We start from the raw sequence: 14,420 nt of genomic DNA, 5'->3' as shown, positions 1-14,420 counted from the left end.
GATGGATGGATGGATGGATGGATGGATGGATGGATGGATGGATGGATTTAGTAGGCTCCATGCCTAGCTTGGAGCCTGATGTGGGGCTTGATCCATGACCCTGAGATCATGACTTGAGCCAAAATCAAGAGTCAGATGCTTAACCAACTGAGCCACCCAGGCTCCCCTCCACTTTCATTTTTAAATGACCACCCTGGACTGTCTTTGGGGAACAGTGGAAGCAGGAAGACCACTGGGAGGCTTCTGCAGGCATCTTTACAAGACTTGATGGGCTGCTGGGTGAGGGCAGGGAAGAGGTTATGGAGAGGGAAGACTGGAGAGATAGATGGAAGTAGGGTGGTAGGACTTGGTGATGGGTAAGAAGGAGAAGGCACACTAGTCTGCGAGGGCTGCCATAACAAAATTTCACAGACTGGGTGGCTTAAACCACAGACATTTGTTTTCTGACAGTGCTGGAGTCTAGAAGCCCAGGATCAAGGTGCTGGCAAGTTTGGTTTCTCCTGAGACCTCTGTCCTGGGCTTGCAGAAAATGACCTTTCCCCTGTGCCCCCGCATGGACATTTTCTGTACGTGCTCATCCCTGGTCTTTCTCTGTGCATCCTCATCTCCTCTTCTTGGAAGGACACCTGTTTGATTGCATCAGGACCCGCCCTCCTGACCTCATTTTTATTTAATTACCTCCTTAAAGGGCCTGTCTCCAAATATAGTTACATTTTGAGGTACTGGGGGTCAGGGCTTCAAAATACAACTTTGGGGACACAAGTCATTCAATAACAGAAAGTAAAGATGAAACGATGATTCTGGGAGAAGCAAGATGGTGAATGATGGTGCTATGTACTGAGTCAGGGAAAGCTGGAGGAAGAAGAATTTAGAGGAAAGATTGGGAATTCTATTTTCGACCTGGGACCTGTTGAATTTGAGTTTGAGTACATCTCCAGATGCATTGCTCTGCAGCGGGGAAGGGAGTCTAGGCTAGACAGGTAACTGTGGGAGTTTGGGCATGTAGATCATAAGTGGGGCTGTGAGTGTGCAGGAGGTTGCCTGGGGAGGGTATGAGAGGGGGAGGAGGGTCCAGATCACTGTGTCCAAGGGACACCAATCAGCACCGGAGGATGGAGGAGGAGCTCGCCAAGAGACTGAGGGGGTGGGCCCTTGGTCTGTTCCAGCATGTACTAGCCCAAGTGGTAGGAACCCCAAATAAAATAATGGCATCACCCTCAGAGCATACTGCTTTTGACTCTGGTGGGAGGGTAGTGAAGGTAAGGGGACTAGAAGTTACCAGAGCTTGAGTTTTCGTTAAGTTCCATAAGAAAACAACCCTCATGCCTCCTTAGAAAAAACAAAGGCAGATCCTCAGGGGTGGTGTGGGAGAAGGGTTCTCTGAAATGGGTTTAGAAGTCCGGTCCACTGTCCTTCCACTGTTCCCCCTGGGGCTTTCTTATTGCTGTCACTATCATTCTGAAGCTAAGGAAGTGCTTTGTTTTGTTTTTTTTAAGATTGTATTTATTTATTAGAGAGAGTGAGAGACATGAGTGGACGTAGGGATAGAGGGAGAAGCAAACTTCCCGCTGAGCGGGGAGCCCGATACGGGGCTTGATCCCAGGACTCTGGGATCATGACCTGAGCTGAAGGCAGATGCTTACCTGACTGAGCCACCCAGACACCCTGAAGCTGAGGAGGTTTTACTCCTTTTTAAAGTTCTGGCTCCAGCCAGAATATTTACTACATTTACTGTTACATACCGAGTATGTACTAAGCACTGCAAGTACTAAGCTGGAGGAAAAGATCGGTGCAACATTGTATTATGGGTTTACCCATATTCACTCATCTGACTGTTAGGTTTCCTGAGCCAGTGGTTTGCAACTTTTCATTTAACCACAAAGGATCCCCCCCCACAAGAGATCTAGAAATTCCTACAATATTACATCAGGTGAAATGAACTTGTATATAGTAAGTATCTGCATGTGGGAGTTTTTCATTTTAGAGAGTCTAATACAGCTCATACATAAATGGTCAATTATTATTAGATCATTTCTAAGATGTTGAAGATAGTTTTCAGACTCTCCTTATTGTCCTAGAGCCTCAGGCATCCCAGGCTGGGGATTCTGGTCCTAGAAGACTTGCTTTTCCTTGGTTGCCAGAGGGGGTGACTATGTTGCAGTAGATTTTTCTCTCTCCTCTCTCCTGCTCTCAATGCACCTGTTGCTAGCAGGCATGTTTTTCTAATGAAAACATTTCAGACCCACCTGGAGTCAATTTAAACAACTTCACCCTTCTAGTATTTCTCCAAGGGACAAGAATATCTAAATTTATATCTCATGGAGGATGTCAACCAAAACATCAAATACGTTTTATGTTTTGGAAAAGAATGGCTAGATATTGTAAGCATATCAAGTTATAAGACAATATATAATCCAAAAGAATGTAGTCAGACATGGGACTAAGTTCGTAAGAAGCATCCTTTCTGAGTTTCTGACTTTATTGCTGGAAATTTGGCAAAATGTATTTGGTTTTGCACTGAATAAATTCTTTGTACGAGCTGAAGGTTTATGTACATATGAATTAAAAGGATTAGAGAATATTCTAATATTAGAGTTTTTCAACCCCAGCTCTATTGACATTTTTGGACCAGATAATTCGTTGTTAGGGAGAAGGGCTGTCCTGTGCATCGTGGAATGTTTAGCAGCATCCCTGACCTCTACCCACTAGGTCCCAGCGGCACCCTTCCCTGAGTTGTGACAACCAAACAGATCTCCAGACATTGCTACTCTTTCCTGGGGAACAAAATCACTTCTGACTGAGAACCACTGTATTTTATAATAAGGAGAAGAATCCACAAACCTCAAGAACATTTTTTCCTTTTAGAAGATCCATCCCTTTAAATGTTGATGGACATTTTCTTCACACACAGGAGACATTAAGATGTCCAAATCTAATGTTACCAGACTCCAGCACTGAGTTAAATTTTATTTTTGTTTTATGACTTACACACGTGTCCTGGTTTCCTTGTGTCCATGACCCAAAACCACAAGCCCAGCCTTTAAAGTCATGATCCTCTTTACATACAGCACCTGTAGGCTTCTCTGGGGTCTGGCTCTGTTGTGATCCACCTGGGGTTTGCAGGTGAGAGCTTTCCCACGTTTGAAAACTTTCTGGGACTTTGGCCACAGGAGGGAGCACTATTCCTATGCTTGCTTAATTATTTACAGACTATTTTATTTTATTTATTTTAAAGATTTTATTTTTATTTATTTGACACAGAGAGAGAGACAGCGAGAGAGGAAACACAAGCAGGGGGGGAGGGAGAGGGAGAAGGGGGCTTCCCCCTGAGCAGGGAGCCATGGGATCATGACCTAAGGCAGATGCTTAACCAATGAACCACCCAGGCGCCCTTATTTATTGACTATTTTAATAAGTGCTTTCAGAGCGAAGTGATGCAGGGAATTCCTTTTTTTTTTTTTTAAAGATTTTATTTATTTATTTGAGAGAGAGAGAATGAGAGACAGAGAGCATGAGAGGGAGGAGGGTCAGAGGGAGAAGCAGACTCCCTGCCGAGCAGGGAGCCCGATGCGGGGCTCGATCCAGGGACTCCAGGATCATGACCTGAGCTGAAGGCAGTCGCTTAACCAACTGAGCCACCCAGGCGCCCGATGGAGGGAATTCCTAACCTAAGAATCAGAAGCACAGTTAGTATATTAGTCAGGATTTTCCAGAGAAACAGAACCAATAGGAGAAAAGGAGATTTATTAGGATCAATTGGCCCACCCAATGATAATGGCTGAGAAGTCCCATAATCTGCCCATCTGCCCTCTGTAAACTGCAGACTCAGGAAAGCCAGTGATGTGATTCAGTCTTGAGTCTGAGGCCTGAGAACCGGGGGAACCCATGCTTTAAGTGTCAGTCTGAAAACAGGAGAAAATGAGAGCTGACATCCCAGGTCAAGCAGTGATGCAGAAAGAAGTGGTGAATTCCTCTGCTTTTCTTTCTTTCTTTCTTTCTTTCTTTCTTTTCTAATCAGGCCCCCAGCAGATGAAAAGATGCCCACCCCTGCTGGGGACAACAGTTTACTGAGTGTATTGATTCGAATGCTAATTTCATCTGGAAACACCCTCACAGACACCCAGAAATACTGTTCCATCTGGGCGCTCTGTCTCCATCAAGTCGGCACATGAAATTAACCATCACAACTGGATTATACCTCAGGACGCTAACTCCATCTCCAGTCTTATAAATCGAAGGTCATGCCCACCTGCCATTGCATTTATCTTTTTCAGTTATAATTTTCAAAATCAGTATGGCAAGGTAGCATTGTACACGAAAGATTGATGCACCACCCGGCTGTTTTAAAGAATTTCTCAGAATAAAAGCGTTAGAACTAACATCTTCGACTTTGAAGAGAGCACGTGGTTTTGTGCAGACATCGGGTAACTGAAGCAGCCTCCACCTTTATGCACGATCCGCACGTGTATTGACAAGGTGTTAAATCTGAGCCAGGGTTTTTGTTTCTTTTTTCTCTCTTTTTTTTTTTTTTAAAGATTTTATTTATTTATTCATGAGAGACAGAGAGTGAGAGAGGGGCAGAGGGAGAAGCAGGCTCCCAAGCAGCAGGGAGCCCGGTGCGGGACTCGATCCCAGGACCCTGAGATCATGACCTGAGCCGAAGGCAGTCGCTTAACCAACTGAGCCACCCAGGCGCCCTTTTTTTTCTCTTTTTATAAAGAGTTAGCTTCTGTCAAACGTTTATGTTTTGGCTTGTGAAGATAGTGGGCCTCGTAAGTGTTACACTTCTATGCTTTAAAAAATAAACGTACATGCCCTTCATACCGTAATATGCTTGAATTGGCTCCAGATAACAGCCAAGAACACAATACAGCAAATCTGATGAAAAATTACTTTCAAGTATTTCAGATTGGGAGAGACAGAATTAAATAGAGTAATGACATGTCTGACGTGTGTTCTATTATTAAATATTACCATTCTAGTCTTCTAAAAGCCCAGCTTATCATAGGATTTGCCACTCTTCTTCTATCCCCTTTCCCAGCATGATGGCAAACCATGTTCAGCTATGAATCATCTAGGATAACGTGAGAAGAATGGAATTTCACTTTTCAGGGAGGGTTGGAAATGTTCTAGGCCTTCCACAGTTTACCAGACGTAGGAAGGGAAGTTTTAAAACCGAGAGATGCATCCGTACATTTCTAATGTAGCCCTAAATGCCTAAGGAAAAGTCTCTCTCTTTTTTTTTTAAGATTTTATTTATTTATTTGTAAGAGACACAGAGAGAGAGAGAGGCAGAGGGAGAAGCAGGCTCCCCGCTGAGCAGGGAGCCCGATGCGGGGCTCCATCCCAGGACCCTGGGATCATGACCTGAGCCGAAGGCAGACGCTTAACCATCTGAGCCACCCAGGCGCCCCTAAGGAAAAGTCTCTTATGATCCAAATTATAATCCAGGAGGGCATCATTTAAGCTTTCGAGAAAGTGCAGGGAGTGGGTTCCAGATTTAGCCGATGGGTTGTTGGTTAGATGCCACTTTTGCTCCAACCTTTCTTATTGGGAATGTGTCTAACTCTTATTCTTTTCTGCGACAGTCAGTGAAACTTTGGTGGGCTGGGTCATGATTCTAAAGGTAAATTCTTCCTGACTGAACTCCTGATTTCCATAATGTCTTATAATCCCAGTTGGCTGATGATGGCAGGATCCTGAGGAAGCAGCTGCTGGCTTTGCTTCCTGCTTTCCTGGGGACTCTCTGATTTTAGGGGTGGAGAAATGATGACAGCCGCAGGGACAGAGGGAAGGGAAGAGCGGGGGGGTGGGTGGGGGGATTTCAGCTGCACATGTAAGTCCGTAGGACTGACGCCCACGGACTGGAATGACACTCCTTCCAAGCAAGATATCTGGGATTCCAAGATGCCCCATTGTTTAATGTAACCCCAACAAAGAAAAGGATTTCAAATAAATGATGACATAATACTTTCTTATAGGTTTTTTTTTTTTTTTTGAGAGAGAGAAAGAGCACCTGTGGGGGCGGGGGAGGGCAGAGGGAGGGAGAGGGGCAGAGGGTTCCCGCTGAGTTGGGAGCCCAGCAGGGGGCTTGATAACCAGGGAGCCCCACAGGGGGCTGGATCCCAGGACCCCCGGATCATGACCTGAACCGGAGGCAGATGCTTAACCAACTGAGCCACCCAGGCGCCCCTCTTTCTTATAGGTTTTTAAAAACCTATAAGCTGCTTTTCAAATTTTATTTAGACCTAGATTTTGTTGTGTAACATTCTTGTACATAAGTGGGAAAATGTAAGCACAATGCTGATGAAGACATTCCTAAAACTTTTTTGCTTCAATGCTAAATCATGGTGTAATCTTAAAAAATTCATTTAAAAACTCAATAAAGCTCATTACGTGAGGCACTACGCACGCACATAGCTGAGCTTAAGTGGTGGCAACGTGAGCAGTTTGGCCAGGTTCCTCCTCCTTGCTCACATGATACACTACTTGGTCAAGGGCAGTGGAAGACTTCCTTGAAAATCAGGCACACCCTGATTTCAGAGATTTAAAGATGGCGGGAAAAAAAATGGGCATCTTGGAATAAATGTAATGTGGTGGTTTGTTTCTTCTTTCCTCTCTTATTTCTTCTGGCTTGAATGCATTCCTGATATTAACTTTTTCTTTGTTTGTCATTTGTTGAGTTAATCATGGGGAAAATCAGTTAGGCAGAGTTCAGGGTGTGCTGGGTTTTTAATAGGTAAGGTTTCACTGCATTTTAACTTAAATGGACTTAAAGCCTTCTCGTTTGTTCACATAGATGTTTTAAGAAGTGCTTTTCAAATCTACAGCTCCTTATGGTTTTACTGCACTATCTGAAAAAGTCACTGGGAAATGATCAAATAGGACATAAAACCGATGGGCTGAAAAATGTATTGTGCAATCATTGAAACTTCTGTAGTTTATAATTACGGTAGAAATCAATACATGTGAAGAGGAAATACGAGGGTGTCTGGCCTCAATAATACTACCTCCTATGTGAGTCATGGTTTTGTTGACCGATACAAATTTTCTAAACTAGAATTTCCAAACTTTGAATGACATCAGAACATCATAGCTCACTAAAGCAGCCCTTTCCATTAATCCAGAGACTGGATGGCAGTTAATCAATAACTTCTGCATCAGTGACATAATTTCCTGCAAAATTGGTATGTTGTAATGGTTAACTTCTCTCCTGGCTGTTCACAGCAGGGGGTAGTTTGCTTTCATCGAAATCTTCCATTTATTACAGTCCCCTGAGGCTTAAGACATTCTACCTTAAAACAAAACAAAACAAAAAACTCTCCCAGGTACTAAGAGAGAGTACTGTTTTACCCCACTAATTGTCAGTGAATTAAGGAAACTCTTCTAAAGCACGGACTAAAAAAATGGTAGTCCAAACTGGGCATCTAAGATTTTGCCAGAAGTATCCCCTTTTAATGATGATAGAGCCAGACACAGAGGCATCTAAGCACACTTGCTGGTGTTAAAGGATAGTGATCTTAATTTTGGAATTAAAAAAAAAGAAAGAAAAGAAAATTTTGTGCTGAGGTCATCTAGAATTCAGGTCAGTTAGCCTGTCTGTTGTGTGAAAATAGGAAAGAAGCCCTTGGAAGAGTGGAGAACAGGCTTTAATGCAGTTTCATTGCTTTGTTCTATTGCTCCAAATCTGAATAATGAAAGGATACAAGGATACTCACAGTTTACCACAACAACAATAAAAAATCAGCAACCTCGGATGTGCATTCCTCTAATTTCCACTTTAATGAAATCGGATAAAAACTTGGAGTGGCAGCAAACCCCATCACTGACCCAGAGCTCCTTGAATTCTTCCGGGGGAGTTGGGGTAACTGCTAATTAAGCTTTGGCTTTATTTGTTTCGGTAAACGCCACTTCTGACTTATGTAAATAAGATATTTACACCACTTAATGATTATGCGTATAAATAATTTGGAGCTGAGAGACAGAAAAACAAAACTGAGTTTGGCAGAGTAAAACCATTCCTAAGGTATGTGCCAGTTCACAGACTCAAGCTGAAGAAAATGAGTAACAATTTTATTAACCTGGAATCAGAGAAAGTCTTGCTTCGGTTAAGTGACAAAAATAATTTAATTGTCAGTGAAGGGAATGGAGACTTCCCTGAAGTGTGGAAAGGATTCTGAGCTTAGGTTGTCTACTTCTGTGAAAGCTTTTTTTCTCCCCACTGCTGGACTGTTAAATCACCACGGAGGAGACATTGCTCTGTTTAAACAGCTTTTCTGTTCCAAGAACCAGAGTGTCATGACAAACTCCTTGTGAGAGAGAGTAAATTGTGCCGTAAGTGGAATTACTCAAAGAAAAGTTTCTTTTCTTTTTTAAGATTTTATTTATTTATTTGAGAGAGACAGAGCACAAGCATGGGAAGGGACAGGAGGAGAGGGACAAGCAGATTCTGGGGGGAGTGCGGAGCCGGTTGCAGGGCTCGATCCCAGGACCCTGAGATCATGACCTGAGCCGAAATCAAAAGTCCGACACTTAACCGACTGAGCCACCCAGGCGCCCCAAAGAAAAGTTTCAATATCACATCTCCTTCCAGCCTCCTTCCAGTCCTGCAGGCAAGGAAAGTCAGCCTAGAAACTTCTTGCCCTGCCACTAAGCAGAAATCATTTAAAAAAGCCAAGCTCTTTGTTCTAGTCCTTACAGGTCATAACAGATCCATTCTCACATGGGTTCTGGTATTCTGTAAGAGAGTGTAGTAATTCATCCTTCAGTTTCCAGAAACTAGAGTGTATAAGAATAAGGGAGATCAGTGATACGAATGATGCATATTGCCATGTTGGGGAAGGTCATTGAAGAGACATGATTGACCTGTGAGCTGGACTCAGGCATCAGAGGCTCTTCACCCCCTCCCCAGTCCTGGGAATGTGGGTCCCACTTGCCTTTCCCGCTCCCAGAGTCTGCTCCAAGGACACAGCTTTGAGATGGTGATGTGATGTTGAGAACACCTGCATGGTATACATGACTAAACCCAGTTACAGCCTCTTTATAAACATGTAAGATATGGCAGGTGGATGCCATTTCCATTCATCTTGCTCCCAACAAGACAAACCTCACATGAATGTTCCCTTTGCTTATTAAAACTGTCACCTGCCAAACTGGAATGGCCTCCTTCTTCCTTCCATGTCTCTCTACAGCTGGTTTCAGATCATATCCAGAAAGCTCCAGAGAGGGTGTGAACCAACATGCCAACAGATACACAGAAACAAATCAACGGGTGAATGAATTGGTAATCACTTGAGTTCTGACTCCTGCCACATCCTTCTCTGGTACCTCATGCAACTGAACTATCAGTTAAAGGCTTTTCGGAGGGGCGCCTGGGTTGCTCAGTTGGTTACGCATCCAACTCTTGATCTCAGCTCAGGCCAATGATCTCAGGGTGGTGGGATCACACCCCGAGGTGGGCTAGGCACTCAGCATGGAGTCTGCTTAAGATTCCCTCTCTCGGGACACCTGGGTGGCTCAGTCGGTTAAGCATCTCCCTTCAGCTCAGGTCATGATCCCAGGGTCCTGGGATTGAGTCCCACGTTGGGCTCCTTGCTCAGCGGGGAGTCTGCTTCTCCCTCTGTCTGCCACTCCCCCTGCTTGTGCTCTCTCTCTCTCAAATAAATAAATAAAATCTTTAAAAAAGCTTTAAAAAAAATTAAAGGCTTTTTGAAACATTTGATTAGTGTTTTTCATTGGCCACCAGCTGTAAAGTCAACTTCAGTCCACTCTAAGTCTGTAGACCTATCCACTTTCCCAAAAAGGGAGTAAATGGGTGTAACTAATAAATATAAACCAGATGCTCTTTAGGACAAACATTGTGTAAAAGAAATGAGGTGGCTAGAATTGGGACTGCTATAATTCCAAATAATGAATATTATGAGCTGAATTGTGTACCCCTCTAAATTCGTATGTTGAAGTCCTAAACCCCGTTGTCCCAGGATGTGACTGTATTTGATGCCAGGTCTTTAAAGAGGTAGTTAAGTTAAAGTGAGGTTATTAGGGTGGGCCCTAATCCAGTGATTGGTGTCCTTACAAGAAGAGGAAATTAGGACACAGATGTGCACAGAAGGAAGACCATGTGAAGACAGAGAGAGAAAACAGCCATTGATGAGCCACAAGAAAGGCTTCAGAAGAAACCACCTGCTGACACCTTGGTCTAGGACCTCTGGCCTCCAGAACTGAAAGACGATACATTTCTGGTAAGCCTCCCAGTCTGTGGGACTTTGTTATGGCAGCCCCAGTGGACTGACACCACGGACACCTCAATGTTCTGCAAATAGGGGTCATTCCTCCACAGCAACTCCATACATCACTCTGAGCTGATGCTGGTTTTTAAAAAAAATATAAAAAGATAGTATTTTATTATATAATAGTGTTATACTGTATTTATATTATATATAATATCTTATACTATATATTACATAGTATTTACAATATATAGTATTATAGGCTAAATATGTTAGCCTCTGAATATTACCATCATGTATTTATACTTTCTTCTTATGATCATACACAAAAAGGTGGCTTGGAATATGAGGATTTTTTTAAAAAGATTTTATTTATTTGAGAGAGAGAGAGAGACAGCATGACTGGGGAGGGGAGAGGGAGACAAGGGGCTTGATCGCGGGACTCGATCCCAGGACCTTAATATCTTGACCTGAAGGTGGACACTTAACCACTGAACCACCCAGGTGACCCGAGAATATGAGGAATTTTTTCAAAATAGAAGAAGCACTAGCATTTATAATGTACTGTACTAAGTGTTCTACATGTATTATCTTGTTTAGTCCTCACTATAACCTATGAAATAGGTACTATCATTTTTTTTAACTTATTTATTTGAGAGAGAATGAGAGAGAGAGCACAAGCAGGGGGAGCGGCAGAGGGAGAGGGAGAAGCAGGCTCCCTGATAAGCAGGGAGCCTGAGGCCGACTGGATCCCAGGACCCCGAGATCACTACCTGAGCCGAAGGCAGACGCTTAACAGACTGAGCCACCCAGGCCCCCCTAAATAGGTACTATCGTTGCTCCCATTTTACAGGCGGGAAGACTGTGGGCATTGAGAGGGTAAGTCCCATGCTCACTGTGCAGAATCAGAATTCAGTGCCGAATTCAGGTAATCCGTAGTCCACTAACCACTATGTTCTTTGATTTAAAACACATATCAAGTATCTCACACAGTACCTGTGGGACATACAGTAGTTATTAAATGCTAGGCATCTCCTAGTTTCTGAAATGGTACACCAGGGAAATCCTCTAAAAATGTTACAGGAGTGGGTTCTTGGGCCCGACAGTGATAAAAATGAGACCGGGCCCCCAAACCAAAGGCACAAAAAGGCTTTATTGGGGCTATAGCTTGAGACCAACATAATGGTTAGGCCGACCTCCCAGAGCAGAGGGGACACCTGCTTATAGAAAGTTCCTGCTCAGTTTCCCACTGTGGTCCAATATGCTAATGAGGGAAAGGGGGAAAAATGACTCGTCCTGTTTGGTCGATATTGGCAGGCAACTCAGGCCGCCCATTGGTGCTTTCTGGAGCCGGGGTTCTCTGTTTTAAGTCCAGTTTATAGATGGCGCCCATCCTGGCAGCATCCTGGTTGTGTCTGTAGGAGAAGCAGTTTAACAAAGAACAGCCAACAGAGCCCCAGGTGCATAATGTTTTTCACTTGGAGCTGGTTCCCATGGTCGCTATCTGGCGACTGCTGGGAAATTGACCACCACTGGTCCTGACTGCAGAGCTTCACCACCAGTCAGAGGAGGGGGATGCTGAGGGGTGTGTGTGCTCGTGACCCCGAGATCTGCTTGAACTCAGCTGGAAACAAACCTTTCTTCCCTTACTTCTTTTTTTCTTTCTTTCCCTTCCTCCCTTCATTCCTGAGTATACAGTTGAGTATTGCGGAATATAGGATAGAGAAACAGAAGATGCAGATGGATGGAGGAAGGGCGGAATATTAGCTACACTGTGTAAGTGAGAAATAGTGCTATGTACCACATAGATTCTGAGCTAGCATTTGCTAATGAATGAATGGATGGATGGATGGATGGATGAATGCATTAGGTAGGCAGCTAAGGTCCAGGACTGGAAGTCAGAAAGTCAGAATGGGTAAGGTCATAGGTTTGTATTCAGTGACTTAGTTTGAAAATGCTTCCAGGGTAATTGGAAAGAAGCCAGATGATGATGTGGTTTCGGGTAACATCTCACCAAGGGCAGCTTCCACTTGATTCCACAGGGGAACTCTGATGTACACCTTCTGCCTTAGAAGAAACCTGACCTAAAGCGAGGGGTCTGGGCTTTCACACCCTTGTACCGGGGGCATAGAGTGCGGGGCAGTGGGCAGGTGCGGGGTGATTAGGTAGGTGGAAGCTGGGGAGAGAAAGACACTCTCAGGCACTCTGCTCTCTGCCGGTTCAGAAGATGCAGCTCCAGTAGCTTCAAGGCCACCTGTAGAGAAGAGTCTCCAGTGTGGCACAAAGAAGGCAGGGATAGGTCACACCCAAGGTCCCAGGGATCCAAGAGCACCTGGGCTGAGCACCAGCAGGGCCTGTTTCAGGCAATGAGGCAACTGACCTCAAGACTAAACCTAAGGCAAGGCTGTTTTCTCCCTGCTCTCTTACATTCTACTGAGCCTACAGTTGCTCTCTATGTAATACCTGCAATTGACCACACTCATCTCCACAAGAAAAATTTATTTAAAAAAATAAGAGATAGTGTTTATTTGGTGCAAACTCTTTGGCTGGCACTTCTCCAAACACCATACATTCACTATGTTTTAATCCTAGGGTTCTGTAGCTCATTTTATAGATGAGGGAACTTAGAAAAGTTAAGCAACAGACCCATGGTGACCCAGCTGTTCAGTGTTGGAGCCAGGATTCAAAAGGAGGTTACAGGTACCAAGAAGAACACAACTAATCTGCTGTGAAGTGTAGAGGCACTTTGAGTGAACCAAGTTAAGATCAATTTTGAGGCCACCTAGGTTACATAGATGCAGATCTTTACTGAACTAAGATTTAAGTCATTTGATGAAAGCATTGCAATGTGTATGCATTTTAAAGATTTTATTTTTATTTATTTGAGATAGAGCACGAGTGGTGGGGAGGGGCAGCGGGAGAGGGATAAGCAGACTCCCTGCTGAGCAGAGAGCCCAATGCAATGCAGGGCTTGATCCCAGGACCCCGAGATCACCACCAAGCAGAAGGCGGATGCTTAACAGACTGAGCCACCCAGGAGCCCCAACAATGTGTATGCATTTTAAAACATAAAATATCTCAGCAAATGAAGAAATTTGTCTTTTGTAATAAAAGTCTGTTGTCACTAACAAATATTGAGGGGGGTTGATTTTGGAGGTCAGATTCTCTGTCCTCTGGAATAGATGATTTTTGGCCACATCTATACGCTATCTAGTGTAGGAAATGAGCAGTCCTTCAAGAGCAAAGTTTTGTGCCTAACCGATGACTTGCAGCCGCTACAAGGATGTCTGATATGTCGAGTCCAATGAATTTAACTGTAGCTGGAAACCTCAGGCAATTTTTTTTGTCCTTATTGTGAAATAATTGTCTAGAGATGGGAATTCTCCAGGTGGCTAGTTAAATGCCTCCAGAAGGCATGGAGCATTGATGAATCCCTCTGAGAATTTTTGTAGTTTACAAGTGGGCTTATTGGTCAAAGAATCTCATTAACCCTACTACCCCTTAGAATGGGATGTCCAAGAGTGGCAGGTTGGTGAAGAAACAGTCCTGTAAATCTCAGCATCTCTGGATGAAACTGTAATGCAGAGTTGTTTCTTATCTTAAAAAAAACAAACAAACTGGTATTTAAAATAGTTATTAACTCGTCTTTTTCAGCGTGACTAGATTCTATTAATTTTTTGCTGATACTCCACTCACGTGCTCTCATGACTCAAAGCCCTGTATTTTCCCAGGCCATATCGGGCCAGGCGGTAGAGTTGGTCAAAATTAGTAAGTTCTTGCTTCCCCTGAAAAGTACAGGTGCATCCCATAACCCTCTGCGCCTCTGAACGTTCCCTCCTGTTATTTCTAGGAGCTCCTAGGGCATGAGGTCTTTAAGCAGCGCAGTTTATGTATGTCCTTCATGCCCTGCTCTAACTCCTTTTGGTGCTTTTTCCCGAGGTATCTATTGCTTGTGAAGCCAGAGATGCCAACACCAGTAGACCGTTGGCTCTGTGGAGTGACGCCGTGTCCTGCCAGGTACCTAGCCGCGGATGCTGCGGTGGACTCCTCGGGGCCGGCGGGGCGGGGCCTGCGGGCGGGGCCTGCGGGGCGGGGCCTGCTCCCTGCACCAAAATGCCTCTCTTCTTCCCCCTGCCCTCCCACGTTATATTTCACACACTGTATAAAAGAAGGACTGTCGGTACTCAATGC

Source organism: Neomonachus schauinslandi, chromosome 8, assembly GCF_002201575.2.
Source record: "Neomonachus schauinslandi chromosome 8, ASM220157v2, whole genome shotgun sequence".
In the NCBI taxonomy this organism is placed as follows: Eukaryota; Metazoa; Chordata; class Mammalia; order Carnivora; family Phocidae; genus Neomonachus; species Neomonachus schauinslandi.
The sequence above is the reverse complement of the archived record's forward strand: the minus strand, read 5'-3'. Positions refer to the sequence as shown.